We start from the raw sequence: 11,942 nt of genomic DNA on the forward strand, positions 1-11,942 counted from the left end.
TTCTTATTCAAGTCATTCATTAAAACCCTCACCATTTTCTCACTTATCAGAGGTCACCATCAAATTTCCAGCTGCCACTAAATTTCCAGGCACAACACAGACCTGGTGTATCCACGAGGTCTTTTTGTCACAGAAATTAAGCCTCATTTGTGAGCTCTCCCCAATGTCATATTAATCATTTTGACTGTCCTGATTTTATCACCAGAATCAAAATTTTCTTTCTTCCTGGTGAACATTCCTTTTAAAGTAATTTTGTTGTGGAAACAAAAAATATTTACACAATGAGGAAGATGGATGGTTGGATGACAAAATAAGTGCTTTTTAAATGCTCATTATACATCTATTGGCATTGGCTGTCTCATTGTGAGCTACAGGCTGCAATCATGGGGACACACAGTAGCCGTGTTTACATTTCTGCAAGAGAGACCTCCGGAGCCAGCAGCACATGACTTTAAAAAAGAAAAAAAAATTACAGGAAAGAGCAACAGCAGAAAAAAAAGTAATGTTCTTTTTGGCCAGCAGCAGACACTGACTCTGCAAACAGCTGTGCCCAGAACCCATCTGGGGGTTAGTTACAGTCCCTCTGCCCGAGGTCACCGTCTGTGCTGTGCTCCTGTCCTGGCTGGAGAGGTGTGAATACATCACAGCCTCACACACACCGGGGTGGCAGAGCAGGGGGGACCGTCACTGCCTGGTGCTTTGTGGGGAGCAGTGGCAGGAGGTGAAGCATCATCACCCAGAGCTGACAACAGCCCAGCTCTGCTCACAGCTCCACTGCCTGAGGAAGCTTTGCTTCACAGCTGAAAAATTGTAGCTGGGACAAAAATATCTGTGATGGCTGCATGTATCCCACATCCGCGCACCAGCCTGGTCTGCCACCCTGCCCCAAACACTGGTGTCAGCACATGCAGGGAGAGGAGAGCAGGGAAAGGAGAGGCCAGGAGCCGGGCTGCAGCCGGAACTGGCTGCGTTAGCCAGCTTTGCCAGGGGTGGGTGTGGGAAAGCAGAAGAGGTGCCAGAAGATGTCTAGTCAGTCCATAGATCCCACAGACCAAGGTTGTGGTCCTCTCTACTCATGGAAAGGGAGTCCTAAAAGTCTGAACAAGAGGCAGAAGACTCCCTCTGGAGATTTGCAGGCACCACCAAACTGGGTGGGGTGGTTGACAGACTGAGCACCAGTGCTTTGATCAGTGGGACCCTGGGAAACTTGAGGCCAAGAGAAACCTCCCTGAGTTTTGCAGAGCCATGCAAAGCACAGCACCAAGCTGGAATAACCCCATGCGTCAGTTCAGGCTGGGAACCAACTGCCTGCAGAGCAGCCCTACTGAGGGGGACCCATGTGTTACCTTGAAAGATTAAATATGAAACAACAGTTCCCCCTTGCCACAAACGAGGCAAACCATTCCTCATAATGCATGAGATCAAGGAAAGCTATCACCCCTTCTCCTTGGTGCTGGTGGAACTGCACCTGTTTGAGCCTCCTGTTCAAGGTAGGGAATTTGGACAGGATCCAGCAGGTGAACTGCTGAAACACTCGGGGCACAGAGCACTTCTCCTGTGAGGAGAGCTTGGAGGCATTACGCTTGCTGGATCTGAGGATGATGAGGTCAAGACAGGTCCTAATAGCAGCCCACTATGCATAGGCATTAAAAAAGATGATGAAGTCAAGCACTTCTCATTAGCAGCAGTGATCAAGGTAACGTCCACAAGCTGTCACTTGGAGATTAAACTGAGCATTAACAAAAACTTCTGTACCAGAGGACTGGGACAGGCTACCAGACAGGCTGTGGTGTCTCCACACTTGGAGGTGTTCAAGATGGCAGCAGCAGAGCCATGGTTGATGCAATCCAGTGTAGGCTCCAGCCCTGTTTTGAGGAGGAGTTTAGATCAGAGACATTCAGAGGTCACTTCCCACCAACATTTCAACAAGTCTATGAAATCCTGCAAGGGGTACTGTGGTCCTGACACAGGTTTTAGTGTACATGCTGCACAGTCCCCTTCCTGCTCAAGGCAATGTCCAGGTCTTTACCTCACATGTAATGCCCTAGCACATGTGTGATGTCCACAGCTTCGCACTTCCCGAAGAGACTCATGGTAAAAGGTCTGCGTGCTGTTCTATTGCATTGGCTGTCCTGCCTCAGTGAGACTTCTGTGCAAAAGCCAGCTGAAAAGTGGTTATTTTTAACTCTAGAGGAAAGGCTTTATTATAATCTGGAGCTGGCAAAGTAACAGTGTCAAGTAGACACATCCTCTCCAATGTAAACTCCTCAGCCATGAAATAATTCCAGGATAATTATTAGACACAGTTGAGCATGTAGAAAGAACTCAAATGCTCCACCCCAGGGCATTTATCTGTTGTAGGACAGCATGAAGCATGAAATACAGTCTTTCATTTCCCCTGAAAGGTTTTAGAGACATTTTAAATTCCTGAAGAGGAAAACAATTTAAGATTCTTCATGTACTCAAAACACCTTTCAATAGTCCCTCAGAGAATGCTTAGTACCTCACCAGAATCACAACTTACAGCTACAAGATCACTAGTCCTTCACAAACACTATGCTTAAAAATACAAAAAATACAAGAAAATACAAAATACAAGAAAACATTGGCCATTATTATTATTATATTTGTTCTTTGCTTCAAAGTAAAGCTTCCATCAAATGAGGTTTTTCTTATAGAAATGCTCTAGTTAGATGATTCACACAACAAATTCATAACTAAGAATAAGATAGACTGGAAAAGGGACTGTGGTTTTCTTTTATTAGCTACATGTAGTCTGACTGTAATTATTCCCAACTGGAATATTTGTACATAAAAGCAATTTTGCAATGACAGTAATTTGTACAATTATTCTAATAACATGTTATTCCCTTAATTTTTATAAACAAATTCTAAGACTCTTTTTTATTGTGTTTGCACAGCAATTCTCAAGTCAAATAATGAAGCCTCCCAAGTTCCCTTCAAGGTAAGGTAAGGTGAGGTGAGTGGAGAGTGATCTCTACTTCTGGTTACAAATGCATTTATTTCCTCAATATTCCTTTCTCCCTCAGGATATCCCGGATTTCCTGCTTATACAAGGTGTCATCTCTTGTCTCTGCAAGTCCTGTGGGGCAAGTTAACACATTTGTATTGACAAGTTAATACATTTGTATTAACTTCATAGGATGGCACAGAGTGTGGATGCACCTTACACGTGCAAATATCCCATCACCATTAGGTAACGAAAAAGTCATCTTACATTGCAGGAAACTTAAGGGCAAACTGACATCACCACAACATGACGGATGTGTGAATAAATGCCAGGGTGATAAGTCCCAGTCTAGCTCTCCTTAGCAGCCATACAGTAGGACCAGGGAGAAGCCATCTCTTTCCAGGTATGATATGCAATACTGAAGTCTGTGATTTCACTTTCTTCTTACACATCCAGGGATAAATTTAAGAATTTTTTACAAAAAGTAGTGGAGTTACAGAAATGTCAAAAATGTGCAGGTGGAAGAAGAATCACAGAATATCCTGTGTTGGAAGGGACCCACAAGGATCATCGAGTCCAACTCCTGTTCCTGCACAGGACACCCCAAGAGTCACAGCATGTGCCTGAGGACATTGTCCAAACACTTCTTGAACTCTGCCAGGCTTGGTGCTGTGACCACTTCCCTGGGAAGCCTGTTCCAGTGCCCAACCACCCTCTGGGTGAAGAAACTTTTCCTAATATCCTAATATCTGAACTAGAGACTTTATTTTCCACATAACAGTGGGTACATTGATATGACTTTACAATAACTTAGTGAGACCAATAGAAATGTGACAATTTTGGCACATTCCCACACAACACAGGGCAGTGGTTTAAGACACTGTTGCTTCCAAATCTTTTAAGATAAATCACCAATTTCAAGTCTCTTTAAGATACAAATCATCTGCCCACTGAGGTACCCTTGTATTGTGGATAAAGACTTCCCAGAGAGGAATGGGATAGCATCTGAGGGCACAAACAGTGATGAATACCCTCAAACAGGACAATCCCAGTGACCAAAGCACATCTTCACTTGCAAAAAGAAGACTTTTGTGGGTTTGTTTTCATAGTGCAGTAACTAACCTCAGTGCACAGCCTTCCTGGGGGGCCATTATTTTGGCTTTTCCCATGATGTAGTTGGGGGAGGTCAGCGACAGTTCAGATGCACAGTATTCAGTACTGCTGGCTACAGCATGGCAAAAGCAAGCCCTTTCTTTCTTGCCTCCTCTAGGTCTGACTGTCAAACAGCTGTTGGACTAAAGAGACAACAGATACCAAGGATATAATCAAAGCTCACTGTAGCAAGCAGAAACTGTTGTCTTCAGCAGGATTTCGTCTCAGCCTAGAAGCACTCCCGTATTTCAAAGCAAAGACAAGCACAGACTTTCAGAGGAAGTTTTTCTATTGTTCTACTTTAATCAATCAGTGCCAATTAATGAACATTTAGTTTCAGCTCAAGGAAGGAATGACAGAAATGATTATGTCCTGAGACAGACATCCCATCAGCTTCTCCACATCATTAACTGCCTCAGATGAATTGGCAATCAATTAACTGAGATTAAAAAGTCTAACACACAAACCATCTTAATTCCCCTCTCTAGAACCAGGAAGACACAAAATTACTACCCAACCTCTGCACATATTCATATAAATACAACCTTACTCTGTCCATAAAACAGTTTTTCTGGTTCATCCCAGGATATGGGTTCCTCTGACACTGAAATACATTGTGGATTTGCTCTTAGCTGACCCTGAGCAGGGAATGGGATAACCACTCCTGACACGTCTGTTTATAAGGCATCAGCTAAACAACTGTCTTACCACAGAATGATTCAATCAAGAGCTTTGTGCTATAGATACATGTTACCCATCGTAAAAGAAATTTGTGGTCTTGAAGACAAGCTATTGTATATAGACTAAAGATGTAAAAATTATGAATACTAGTGTGCAATAGGATAAGGTTGATAGTAGTTTTAGTGTAGCTCTGCCTTTCTTATTTGACTTAATATAAATATTTGTTTAGGATAGGATGCAAGGCACCTGAATTCCCTGGATTGTGCCAGTGAGATCCCAGTGCTATCAACACTGGAGATGAATCAGATGAATCCTGCCAAACACCTGCTTTCATTTATCAAAACAAGGTTAAGAAACTTGGTCACAATTTATAAACATCTCTTGGGAAGGGTCTTTTCTTGACACAAACAGAAGCAAGGTGGTAACACTGAAGGGGAAGCTGAGTGCATCCAGCAATGTCCAGCTCATAACACCTGGTGTGAGCAGTAGCAGTCATGGAGATTATTAATGGTGAGACAGCACCATTTTTTAATGATAAATAAATAGAATAAAACCAAAGTGACATCATCTACTTAGTAGTGTCAAGCAGTCAGATTTTTCATCATAGCTGCTTTTCAATAGTTTCCATTTATTTGAAGTGGCTAGCATTTTGATTTTATCATTATACCTGCCTTCTCTGCTTTTTTTCTTCAAAAGCATAAAATAAATTATTCTAGAGTTCTTCTTCCTGCAGGTTTCTTGTTTGGACTGTCCTAACCTTAGCAGTGAGTAAAATTACAAGGTTATAATCCAGCAATCCAAGCATGAACTGCATTGAAGAACTGTCCCTACCATTGGTGCCAGGGTACAGCGTGACTTGGAATCCATGGGGAATTCCAGAGAAAAAGCCACATTGTGATAATATTTACAAAAGGGGAGGGATGGCCTCCTTGAGCAGCTTGCTAACTGCCCAAATCTAGGAATCAAACAGTAAGTAACACAATGATGTGGGGAGATATCTCTTGGTGAAGGCTGTGGGCAGCACACCAGGTGTTATCCCAGCTCAGCAGCAGGGAGTTGGGAGCAATCAGACTATGAGCTTTCAGTGAAAAGAAATGTGCTTTTAGTAAGGGTAACTTCTTCTCCTGCTATCACCCCTCTGATGGTCTGAGGCTTTGTTCCAGCCTGTGGGCTGTCCTTGTTTGCTGGGTCCAGCCTGACAGTGTATCTCTACTAGGTCCAGCCCAACCCAGCTGGGCATGGGTAAATGTGACCAGAGGACTTTTGCTCTGCAGCCCCTCACCTGTGGGGATTTAGATGCCAGAAACTGCAGATGCAATCCCGTGGCTCCTCCTGATGAGGGGGTCATGCTGCAGCAGGCTTCAAACAGTGACCTGGAGACCCTGCAAGGGCCCAGATTGCTCCTGGTGTTATTTCCTCTCCAGTGGAGAGTGATTGCACTTCACAGGCCAGCTGGCTATAGATGTGACTTTTGGGGGATTCCCATCTCTACTGGACATAAAAATAATGGTCGAAAATCATTGAACTACATAAAGGCAAGAGCCTTCCAGTAGCCTTGAATATGCTATTCATTGAGGTCGGAAGCTGCTATGGAATTTTTCAATACATTATTTAATCTGGGCAGCCTAAGCTCCAGAAGCAGAGGGAGGAAACCCTTCGACTCTGGAGCCAGGGGCCCTCGGGCAAGGAAAGGGAACATTTTCAATGGCTTTTAGAGGACAGATTGGCCAAGTCACACATGTTCCAGCAGTTCACTGGCAGCACAATAAAGCTAGAAAAGAAGTGTCAGGTGAGTTTTCTAAAAGGGCACAGACTGCTCCCTACTCTGCAGCATGCTAACATTTGGGCATTTGTGGGTTTTAACTCCCTCATGGCTGGAAGGCAACCTCTTAGCACAGGGATTTTTGGCCACCCTAAACACAGAGTTAGCAGCAGCTCCTCAGCGGGCAGAAACCTGCTGTGGCACCCACTTCTCAGCAACTGAGGTGTCCCTAGTGGGTTCTGGGGTGACATAGTCCTGCCCTGAGAGCTGCACTGCCTCCCCACGCACTTCCACCCACCCACTGCAGGAGCGCTGCACCTCTCCTCTCACTTGTGCCAGGAGGCGAGCAGCTCCCTCTGGGAATTGTTCTTTCTTCAAGAGAGAAGAAACGGCTTTTTTTTTGGTCTTCAGTTTGCCTCTCAGATGGATCAGTCCCAGGATCTGAATCCCAGTGTGGAGTGGTGGTGCCAGCACAGTGTGGGGAGCAGGGAGGGAAGAAGCCAAGGGAGGGCTGGGGATGGATTCTGCTCTCAGCCTAGTGAGGTATGAATACCACTGATTGTATAGCATGGTCTTAACTCCAAAGAGACCAGTGTCTAAACAGCTTTCCATGAACCACTTCTATATCTTCCTGCCTCGATGGCATTCCTTCCCTCCTTGTGCCTGTCAAAGTTTGCTGACATTTTGTGCATACAGCATCTTCTTTTCTAGTCCAGAAAATCTGGAACCTTATTAATAAAGCAAACAAACACATGAAACAGTTTTGTTTCATTTACTCCCAATATCCTAAGGGAAAATAAAACAAAACTTCACTGACTGGTTCCTGAAGGGTGTGGGAGCAGCTCTCAGTGGGGAGAGGTGACCCAGAGTGGGGGAGCACCCAGAGGACACAGCAACTGTCTTCCCTCACCCTGCACTGCACAGCTCTTCCCAGGCCTTCTGATAAGTGTGTGTTGGGACAGAGCTTCAAGGGTGATGTCTTCAAGTCAAGGAAACAACATCACCAAAGAGGGGCCTATTCAATTTTCTGTCCTTCAAATGCCAGTGGCCTTTTTGTGGGTGTCTTTGATTTTAGAGACTGGTCGAGGAATTTGTACTTCACACTCAATTGCATCCAACTACTTTTAAAGCAGAGACCATTGCCAGTCCAAGAAAAATAATCTTATCCCAAGGCCTTGAGAAATGCAGTGGCTGTTTTTAAGTGTCTTCCTCCATCACAAGCAGCTCTTTGTCAAGGGCACCCAAGGCTAACCAACACTGATAAGAGGATCACATCCCCTGTTGCTGCAAATGGTCCCACTGCTCCAAGGGAATCAGGCTCTAAAGCAAAAAACACCACAGCCCATTGGAAGGCCTTGTGCAGGCAGGGCTGAGGCAGAGCTCCCTGCCCAGTGCCAGGTACCCTTGGCACCAAGGGATGGCAGTGCTCACTTCAGATTGCACAGCCTGCACGCTGGCTTTAGTCCCAAGGGAAGTGGCGTCATCCCACACCGGCAGGGACCATCAGTTGCATTTCCCATCTTGGGGCCAGTTAACCTCAGAGAGCCAAGGGAAGGGGAGACTCCCCCTGGCAAAGGTGCTTTCTGCAGCATCCATGAGGTGGGGGGAAGCTGGGACATAAGGTCAGAAAACAAACCCTAACACAAACAGAGTTGAAGGAATGGTTGGATATAATTTAACTGTGTTTCAACAATAAGAGGCAGCCCATGTCTGAGCATGTGTTTTAACTCCCTGCAGATATGTAATAGCTGTGGCGGGATCCTGGAAGTGCAGAGAAACAGCAGAAGAGAAAAAACTCACCATCCCCTTGATAACAGGAGCCTTGAAGGAAGATGTGCCCCATGTCCCCAAAAGATCTCCCAGTGACTGTAAATAACTTTGCTAACTTTTTTTTTCTGGATGCACAGTTTGCAGGGCCTTCTCCTGAAAGGGGCCCTGTTAGTGCACGATCCCATGCCTGTTTCCCCACCTACATCCAGGGCAACTGGGCTGTCCCCACAGGAGCACTGGGAAGATGGATTGGTTAATATTTGCTTAGTGCTCTGGAGATAGCACTATATAAGTCTAATTACATTTTATGCCCTCATGTGATAAGAATGTCATCTTGGATTAGAGGGGATTAGTTGTTAATGCCATTCCTGTACATACCGGTCCCCTCCGGGGCTTTGATTTCTGCTGAGAAGGTTATTCACTCTGCTTTCAAATCAGTAAGGTCCTCCTAGTTATGGTAATCGTGGAAATCAAAGGTTTTTGGTGGATGAAAACAAGACTTGGTGGATACCTGACTATGCCTTCAGCCAAGCATAGGTGTGTGCTCAGTGACTGATGGTGTGCACTCAGTGACTCTCTTGCTTTGGCATCCCTAAACCTTCGGCAAGGCCAGGGGAAGGGGGTTGAGCATGTCTCCTCCCTCTGCACTGAGTTCCAAACACACCACCAAGTTATTAAGTACAAGTCTAAGTTAATGTTTAGCTCTTGCCCAAAACACGGTGATTGCCAAAAGCCAAAACAGAGTGGGAAGCCACACGCTGGTAATGATTGCAGGGCAAAATGCTACTGCAAGGACATTCCCACATCCTCGGGATGCCCTCCAGGGAGTGCTCCAAGCTGCAGACAGGTCCCAGGGGGATGAGAAGGGCCTCTGGCTCCCATGCTGCATGGCAGGAGCAGGGCAGCTCACAGGGATTTGGCTTTTTGGAGCCCATTGCAGTGAAGCTTTCATCCCTTCCCCACAGTGACCCTGACAGCTCACAGGGGACTTCCTGGAGAGCCGAGGCCCTCTGCCCTGATTGCAGAGGTACCATGGATTAAACCAAGATCCCTTTCAAGGATCCCTTTGCAGCACTCCCAGTTGCTCCAAGCATTGGTTTACCTCTGGCACAGGCTGGATTTCAGCTTCTGCCTCAGAACAAAAAGGATTGTCCTGTCCCCACCTCCCACTAGCAAGGGTTTGTCCCAGAGGAAAGCCTGGATCCGTCACCTATCGCTGACCACGCAGGAGCAGCCGAGGTTAGAGCACAGGCTCCGCTCCGCAGCAGAGGTGAAGGATGCCATCTCCTGGCTCTCAGCCCCCAGCGGGCAAGAGCAGTTTTGGCTTACCAGCATGATGAAGAAGCTCATTGGAAAGGAAAACCTGCAGGGACTTCTTAAAAAAGCTGCATTAAACTTTCAGAGACAGATCCCACCATGGTCCTTTAGCAGGGACCATCTGCAGCCAAGTATAAAACAGGGAGCTGCAACAAGAAGTGGTGGGAAGTGGTGAACAGCAAAAGGAGCCCTTTTTGGTTCCAGGAACACCCATGACAGTGCTGAGAGGGCACAGCTGAGCGAGGCAGAGGGTGGCCAAAACTTCAGTCCCACCTCTGGGGAGGCTGTGAGGGCTGAGGCTGCTGGGAGCCAAACTGGGTCAGACTGGAGGTGCTTCTCCATCATCAATGGAATGCAAAAGCAAGTGGAGCTTTCTGCTTACCTGGATTGGCTCTACAAGGCAAATAACCACCTCCATTTATTTCTTACTGTTGGCCAGAAGAGCTGGTCTTTTGCAAGACAGGGACTAAATTAAAACCACTGTCACTTTGGGTGGGTGTTCTCTGTCCTCCCAGGGCAAGAGGTGCTGGGGTGCAAGTGGGGGGGCAAGATGTTTGAGAAAAAAAAGCTTAGTTTGGGGTTTGAAACCAGACATGTTCCATGGAAGACACCCCACGGCACAAGAAGCACCAGGGGCAGCTGCAAGGCAGAGTGCTGCAGGACATGAAGCTGAAGATGCCACCAGGGTGCCCTGGCTTGGCACAGCCTGTCCAGAGCCTCAGCAGAGCCATCACCCTGGGAGCCCTGAGCATCACATTTCTTTGGCTGCAAAGACCAACCTCCCTCCCAGCAGCTACTCCAAATGCAGGGCATGGAGCCAAGCTGTCAGGGAAGCCAGCAGGATTCCTTAGCAATTTTATCAAACTCAGCAATTTCTGGTAGAACATTTCCATTTCAGTGAGTCAGCAGCCTTGGAAAGAGTCTGTCTGTCTGTCAGCAGCAATGAAGCTCGAGGGGGCACACAGGGAAAGGCCCCTGGGACACACACCTGACCTGGCTGCGTGGACACTGCTCGGGAGGAGACATGCAGTGAACTGCCCCACTTTTTGGCCACTTCCCCTCCAGTCTATTCCTTGTCCATCAACAGAGAAGCTTGTCTAAGCTGAGTTTTCAGATTAAGTGGACTGACGTGCAACAGGTCAAGATAACAGGAGGATTCTGTTCTTTCACATGCTTGATCACATCATCCCTTTGTCAAAATTAGGCCTGGAAACAGGCCTAAAAACTTTATTACTCTGACTGTTACGTTGTCCTCATCTAAAGTTTTCTTGCTAAGCCCAAAATATCTTGCCCTATCCAGAGAAGAGATTAACCCCCCCGTGCTTTTGCCTCTTGCATATTTGAGGGCTGCTCTCATGTCTCCCTGAGCCCCTTCTGTTGCCTGTTATCCAGCCCAGGTCAAGCTTGCTGGGAGTCATCATGTCCTTGCTAATCTCTGGCCTCACTCCAACCTGCCCATGTCTTCCCCAGTGGGAAGCCAGCTTTTCTTCACAGACCTTCTCTGCAAACCCCCAGTCCCTTGTTCCAACAAGTCCTGGCAAGGATTTACAGCCTGTTGCTCAGCAGGGATGGAGTTGTTCTTGTTGTTGGAGAGATGGAGGAGATAGGGCAGGGGATGCAGGCTTGGGGGTAGCCAGCAGGTTGGAGACTTGCAAAGAGACCAAAAATGCTGTCAGCTCCCACTCCCTGCTCCCTCTCCAAGAGGGATTTTTACCCGGGGAGCTGAACTGTGTCTTCCACATCAGCTTGCAGTGCTTGAACCAGGGCTTCACCTGTCCTAAAAGGGGATGGCTCCGAGGCGGCTCTGGAGGGGCAAGGCAGGAAGTCAAACTGGGCTGGAGACTCCCAGGACGGACCAGGATCCTGAGTCCCTGCCAGGGCGGGGCTTATTTTCCCTCCTTTCTTTTTTTTTTCCTTTTTTTTTTTCTGTTGTGTGTCTGCTACCGAGGATGGGCTAGAGCAGGACTGACACATGAATCTCATCGGGAAGGACTCGGCTGCTCCTCTTCCTCTGACAGCAGTGGCTGCAGGGCTGCAGACTGTAGCAGTTGCAGGTACCTCCTTGCAGGAAAAAGCAGGAAAAAACTGGCAGGGAGTGGAAACGAGTGGCAAGCAGATTAGAAACCCAGCTCCTATTTATAGAGCGGCAGTCAAGAAACTGCCCCTGTGACAGGGACATCCGTTTAACCCTTCTGGTCCCAAGCATCAGCCCATCCAGAGATGCTGAGCCAGCCCAGCCTGTGCCGGGAGGGAGCATTCTGGAACAGGGGAAGCGGGACCCTGCGCCAG

This window comes from Corvus moneduloides, chromosome 7, assembly GCF_009650955.1.
Source record: "Corvus moneduloides isolate bCorMon1 chromosome 7, bCorMon1.pri, whole genome shotgun sequence".
Classification (NCBI taxonomy): domain Eukaryota; kingdom Metazoa; phylum Chordata; class Aves; order Passeriformes; family Corvidae; genus Corvus; species Corvus moneduloides.